Source organism: Oxyura jamaicensis, chromosome 20 (genome assembly GCF_011077185.1).
Source record: "Oxyura jamaicensis isolate SHBP4307 breed ruddy duck chromosome 20, BPBGC_Ojam_1.0, whole genome shotgun sequence".
Taxonomy (NCBI): domain Eukaryota; kingdom Metazoa; phylum Chordata; class Aves; order Anseriformes; family Anatidae; genus Oxyura; species Oxyura jamaicensis.
This window is the reverse complement of record NC_048912.1, coordinates 11,564,209-11,571,164: the sequence shown is the minus strand read 5'-3', so window position 1 is coordinate 11,571,164 and position 6,956 is coordinate 11,564,209. Positions and strand designations below refer to the sequence as shown.

Here is a 6,956-nt window from a genome sequence, read left to right as displayed (position 1 = left end):
TAAGGACCCTGTTGGGAAGAACGTTCCAGACCATACTCTCCTACATGGACATTCACTTCAGTGCAGGAAAACAACTGCTCCACCAACACCTACTCTGCCCTAGCTACCTTTACCACAGCACAATCCAGCTAAAGAATGTTTCTATATGCTGTATTACAGTAACAGTGAAAATATTAACTAAGCTTCTGCTTAAACAACATACTTCAAGCAGAGCTCTTATTGAACCACCACTGAGCTACTGTACAGCTGCCACCCCGTGTGCGACAAAAACCTCTCAAGGCCTACCTCAGCCATCTACTCTTAGCTTCAGAGCAGGAACCAGGCTGTGCTCTCCCTTCACAATTTATACCTGCAGAGACAGGTTAAAGAGGATGTAAAACAACAAGGAAGTAAAGCCACAAATAATAATAATAATGAGGGGGAGGATTGTGGCTGTCTGTATTGTTCCCCCTCACCCTGCTATGGGGGGCAGCCTTGGCTAGGGTCTCAGGGTAGATTGGTTGAAATCACTCAGGTGCAGCTCCAGCCTGGCTGAGGTGAGCACCAAACTTCCACACCTGAAGGGAGAGCTAATGTATTGCAGCAAGTGTTGCTGTTTATCACATTGCCTCACAGACTATGAGAGAATCTGTGAGGCACTAAACTAAAATGGCTTCTGTGGCTGCTTCTGAGGCTGGGTGAGGAGGGTCTCTCCTGTTTCAAGGCTGGCCCAACTAGTCTAGGCCTTACTGTGCTGCGACTTCCCTCTTAGTGACAAAATTTTCAGCCATGCCTGCAAGTAGTAGTGCCCTGCATCTGGAGGACTCTGTCTTTCAGCCTAGTGAATTGTGAGCACTCTGTTTGTGCCTCGTGTATAGCTCTGGTGTGCTGTGGAGAGTCTGCTGCGCTGGGGTGGTGCTGGTGGCTCAGGGAAAGATGCTGCCACAGAGGAGCTGGCAGCCAGAGTCCTCAGATGCCATAGCACAGAAAATTACCTGGTTTTCAATAAGCTTCTGTCTCACTGGAGTTTTGTGAATACCTGGGTGCTTTTTTGACCCCAAAGCCCTACTTTCACAGACTAAAAGAAATCATTTAGAACTGGTTTCATGTTGAATCCCACATGTGGCCTGTAATGCCTTCACATGAACGTGTCTCTCACAGGCTCCCTGCAGGATGGGGTGGTCCTTTTTTAAGTCCTCTTTTAAAGAAGGTGAGGTGTGAGGGAAGCCACTTTTGTCTGTAGCTGTGTTTAAAGAATTGGCACGCATAACAAAATTGAAAAGTAAAAAGTCTTGTTTTTTTTTAAAAAAAAAATAAATCTGTGGCCTTTTAAGCTGGGGGGTGGGAAATCTCAATGACTATAAGACGGGAGACAGGAGCAATATGTGGTATTGCTGTTTCTCTGATTCAAAATTGCTTTATTTTCGTGGCATGGTTATTCCAGAGTTCATACTGAAGCCTTGAGCTCTATACAAACGCCTGTGTCTGGAGAACTTATGAACTGGTTTGCTAATTACAGAGCAGGGTGGAAAGGTTACAGTTAGAAAGCTATAATATAGGCAAATCTGCAAACCTTAATTGTACTTCAGTTTTACTCCTATTCAGGCTCTAGTTGGAAAATCATTTAGAGGTTAGTATATTGCTTAGGGGTATGAATAAAAATCCTTAATTAACGCAATAGCAAAGAGCTTTGGTTTCTTATTTGGCCTGAAATATAAAAGCTAGTTAGCTGAGAAACAATATATTCCCCTGAAGTGAAAAATTAGCGCCTTGCTAATATTTCTTTCAAAACCTCTTGATTTTAAATTAAGAATAGTAGTTTTGTGATTAAAGCTCTCAGTAGAAATTCAGTAGATCTGAGTTCCATTCTCAGATCTGAGCCAGACTCATTATGTGACCCAGGGTTGTGTGTTAGTTACCAGGGCTAGCTTTTCAGCACCCATCTGCTTTTAATTATGGGCACAGTGCAGTTGAGAAATTGCCACTGGGACTAGTAAGACTTTTTCCATTAGCTTCAGTTGACTTTGGATCAAACACTTTTTTTCTGTCCATTTCCTGAACGTATGTATGGAGAACCATGTTCTCTATTTAACTGGCCGGGTGTTTTAATTAGCATTGTGTTCTGCTGAGATATTCCAGAGAAGGGAGTTGCGAGTATTTACATCGAAACATACATTTATTACAATAAACTATCATAATGTAATACCGCTGTCCTGCTAATTCAATTTGTCAGAGTAACAATTTTGCAACTTTCTAATCATCATGAGCTACCATTGCTTGGTTTTAAAATCTCTAAATTTCTATGCCATTACGAAAGGATGATTAAACTGTATCCAAATATTTACAGTCACTGAAATAAAGTCTTTGAGAACACCTAAGTAACTGAAAATATATATATATATATTTTCCAAAAATATAGGGAGAGAATTCTAGAGCACATCTGCTTATGACAGGATCTGGTTTCTGTTGGACTATACAATAAGACAAGGAAATACAGTTGACATGGTTTATGGCTTTTCCTTTCCAAAATTAGGGCATCTATATATGGAGAAAGTCATTGCATGGCTACTGGGAGATGAGAGAAGCAGACAACAAATTTTATCCGTTCCCAAGTGATGAAGGTTTCAAGAAATTCCAGAAGTTAAATTCTTCCAACTTTATGAAAGGTAAAATTCATTTGTTATTGAGAAGCTTTTGATATTGATAAGTGTGTGTAATAGTTCCAATTCCTGAATTGAAGTGAATGGATGAAAAATTCTCAATTCATAAAATTCATAAATTACTGTTGCTTGTTGTAACTGTAAGGAAAAAAGCACTTTACACATCTCCGTGCAAGGTGTGGGAATTTTCTTTACCGAAGCTGTGCATTTAAGTAGATAGAACATGGTGAGTTGCATCTGAGCTGAAACTTGATGAAGTTGTGATGGTGTTTATAATGAATGGAAAGACATAAGCATAGATCAATCTGCTCTGTGTGGTCTGAACAGCTCTCTAGCTTATTTTGCTACCATCTTGACCAAGGGATTACAGCAGTGAGCCTTCTAAATTAAATGACAATTTTGGGGTAAAGACTATCCCTAGTAACACCTGTGGTTACTTAAGAAGGAGGTTTGATTCGTATGCTGAGATGAGGTCAGCACTTTTTAAGCTGTTTGTTCTCTCCTGAACTCTGCAGTGAGAAAAAGAGTAAGGTATGAAAAACTCTAGACTATGAATTTGGAATTTGTTTCAGGCTGAGATCAAAAACACTGGTTAATGAACAAAATTAAAATGATCACCTTATGGGATTTTAATTATCTTGCATACTTAATTTCTTACAACTTAATTTTCTGTTCTTTCTTACTATTTACTGTGCGTTGTTTTGTGATGTGGTATGTATTTCATTGTAGTATGGTGAACTGGTACTGTTACGCGTCAGTGGTAGAGAAATCAAGCATGAATTTCCTTATGCAAAATGACCAACAACTTGTGGGATGTATTCCAGTTCCTCTGTCCCCTCCTGAAGGGGCATAAGGTCTCCTCAGTTTGATGGGTTGGATAAAGAGAGAGATTAAGTTGATTAGGAAGTAATGACTGAAGGAAAAATGTATTAAGCTATTTTCATATTCAGAACAGGATCATTATAACCAGAACCTCAGGAGCCATTATTTTAAGCATTAGTGTATAATGTGGTACACTACATTAAGTTTTATGTACAGCAGTTGGAACCTCAAGATGACTACTGTAAACTTTTCATCAGTGCTAGTTTTCACAATGACATTTTATCTTCATTAGGTGATACTCTGAAATGGTTCTAAGTATACCAATATGGTTTCTTTGTTAGTGTAAACCAGACTGCATAGATGTTAATGGAGCCATTCACATTTATTGGTATAAATTAGTTTCATTATGTTCTCACATCATAAATCATAATGGACATCAGGAAAGTCATCTGGCAACACTGGTGTAAAAACAATAAAAATGGGGAATGAATTGACCCAAACTACTCAATGTTTAATTGCATAAATGTGTTTGAAGCATGCGTGTGCATTTGTATTTCCCAAGCTGTCTTTCATGATATGAATCATCAAACAGACAAGAACAGGGACAGAAAAAGTAATTTTTTCCTTACAAGAAAAAGGCAGTGCTCACCATGCCCATTCATTCAAGTGTCTTTTCTTTTCTGGTTCTTGAGTTTGTCGTCTATGTGAAACTTGGATGTAATGACATTAGTCTCCTGTACATGCACATGTTTTGTTTTGCTTTTTTTTTTTTTTTTTTTTTTGTCTGTAATGTGTACTGATAGCTCAGTGAAACGACTATTGATTGAGAAATTACAATGAACTGAAATGGTTGCTTCTAGCTTGACCTTGTCATGACATCTGCTCAAAATAGTAAGATAACTATTACTTGTGTAGATTGAGAAGCAATATTTAGGTTCATCATTCTAATGAAGTCACTAGACAGGAAAGGCTGTTCTAAGTTAAATCTAGAACCCCGATTGTTACTAACATCCACATTAAATATTTTTGCTATAAATAATTCACAGGTAAATGACAGCTATTCAGGCAAGCCTGAACACACGTTTTATAGTGAATAAACATTGAATACATCTAGCATCTGGTGCTCCATTTTTACCTCTCAAATCCATACCATGTTTAAACCTTTTTCATGCTGTATTTTGATTCATTATTCCATATAGATATAAAAAGCTGCACTTACGTATAAAAAAGATTTTGTGCTCATCAAGAGAATTTGAAAGGACAATTTCTACAGAGTACAGAAACTTGAGGTAGCAGAAAGTACTTAATCATGGCAATGGCTTCTTCAGGTGATTTTTCTTTGTGACAAACCAAATATGTATTGTATTATTTGTGGATCAGTATATATAATGTCAGCACACATTCCTGTTTATTGACTCATTTTATCATGCTGAACTGTCATAAGCTCCTTATTAATCTGTCTCTGAAGGATCAAAATGCTTTAATAAACATGTTAGTTCCTTTAGATCTTAGGCTGAAATGAAACTGTTTGTTAAATGCGCTGTGACTTTGAGTGAAGATACCTTTAGAGATTTAAAATGGAGCATGTCGTATCTAACACTGACAAAGGAGAATGTATCTTTCTTTTAATGGCTAATTAGGACTCAAAGTTTAAAAAAGAAGCAACTTTTCTATATGAAATGAAATTTTGTACAATTGATTTATCAAAGGGATACTGGATATTGCAATTTCACAGTGAAAATGTATTGCTTGTGTGGACTATTCAGACATCAACAGATTCATATGCTTTGAAGTCAGTACATGTTTACATATATGACATAAGGGCTCAGGGAGGTTTCCATCTTTCCTTATTATAAAAAGATACATGTATTTAGGAATGTGAATTTTTGCTTTATTCAGGGACATGAAAATGCGTACTGCTTTCTTCACTTGGCAGGGATAAAAAGGATGGAGTCATCCATTATACCTTAGATCTCTCCTTTTCTGGGTCAAATTTTTCAGCTTGTTGCAATCTCAGCAACAAGAGCTTTTTTGATTTTTCATATATATAGGTTTGGAAAATAAACACCTGTCTTCCATCCTTTTTTTTTTTTTTTTTTTTTTTCCCGATGTACCTGAATCTTTCTGCATATTCCACTTAGTAGTTTATATTGCTAGAGTTTAACAAATACTTTCTCTTGTAATGCTGTTGGTTAATTCAGTCTGCCTCTGGAGATGCCCCACAAGTATCAAAAGATGGTATTTCTTAAATAAACTGCTCTTTGATATTGTACTCACCATTGAAATACTGGTTATAGTTACCTAAGTCAGATCAACATCCAAATGTGAAGATGGATTTTTGCTGTATTTGTATACTAGTGAACATGTTGCAGATGATCATGTGTGAATAGCCGTGCCTGTAAAGCTTCTTGGGATTGCTCTTGGCAAACAAGCCTACAAGGGCCTACAAATTGATTTGTTTTCCAATGCAAGTGTTTGTGTTTATTCAGCTACAGAAGAATACTTTGCACAGAATGCCCATCCATCAGTCACCTTCCTTAGAAAAGTTTACAGCCAGTGCTTTCCTTCTCTTAAGTGTGAGCATCAAGACATCATATTGTTACAGTATATTACGTGGTTTTTCCTCTGCTATCATACATTGCCATTGGGAAACAAAGCATAGAAGGGCTGTCATTTGAGCACATCATTATATAAAACTGCACAAACTCTAACTGTTGAACAATGGATCTGTTCCGTTATGAGTCAAAGAGGTGTTATCCCTACTTGATTTTTTTAGTACAAAAAATCTGTTTCAACGGTGTCTTTAATTTTATTTAATTTTTCTTCTAGGAATTGTGTGCTATGGTATTGTTCCCTTTCTTGCAAAGGAAAAGAATAAAGCATACAGAATTTTAAGCCCGTGCACTAAACGTGAGAGAGTTAGAAATCAGCTCTCAAGTGCTATAAGTTTTCTGACCTATCCAGAAATAATTCATGATGAGGGATTGTTTTAAGATGTCCTCTTTTAGAAGAATACGAAGCTGTCACAATTGTTCTACTGCAGCAAGAAATATTGTGAGATCTATCTTGCAAAGCATTTTGCGGTTGTGTTGAAGTTGTTCAGTTAGCTGGTTGACTTATTTTTAAGTGTTGGAGTTTTGCAATGGTATATTTATGAAGTTCTCCAACCATTTGTCTGGTAGCCTCTTGCACAGAGATATAGTTCTCCACTGAAATGTGCATGTTATGAGATAAGATTAGATAAAAAACAGTAGATAGTGCAAACAATGCATGCAGAGATGTTTAAGCAGTGGATTCTATTCTGTCTGTTCTCTCCATTCTTGAACGTGACCTGAGCTGTCTATATCCTCCGGCTTTTACTTAGGTGACATAATGCCACATCTTAGTCTAGAGCAATGAAGTCAGTTGTTCTGCCTTGTGGATGCAACATGAGAAAATAAACAGTCCCGTTCTCTGAATGTATTTTATCAGAGTTTCCTTAGTCAGCTAAGTTTT

The 6,956-nt window shown here is 37.2% G+C and overlaps 1 long non-coding RNA gene across 1 annotated transcript; it reads left to right on the top strand.

Annotated features, from left to right (window-relative positions):
- Nucleotides 1-1,031: 1,031 nt before the first annotated feature.
- Nucleotides 1,032-4,965, top strand: LOC118176502. Its single transcript, XR_004755439.1, has 2 exons — nt 1,032-1,189; nt 2,513-4,965. It is a non-coding gene; the product is annotated as an uncharacterized LOC118176502 (long non-coding RNA).
- The last annotated feature ends 1,991 nt before the right edge of the window (nt 4,966-6,956 follow it).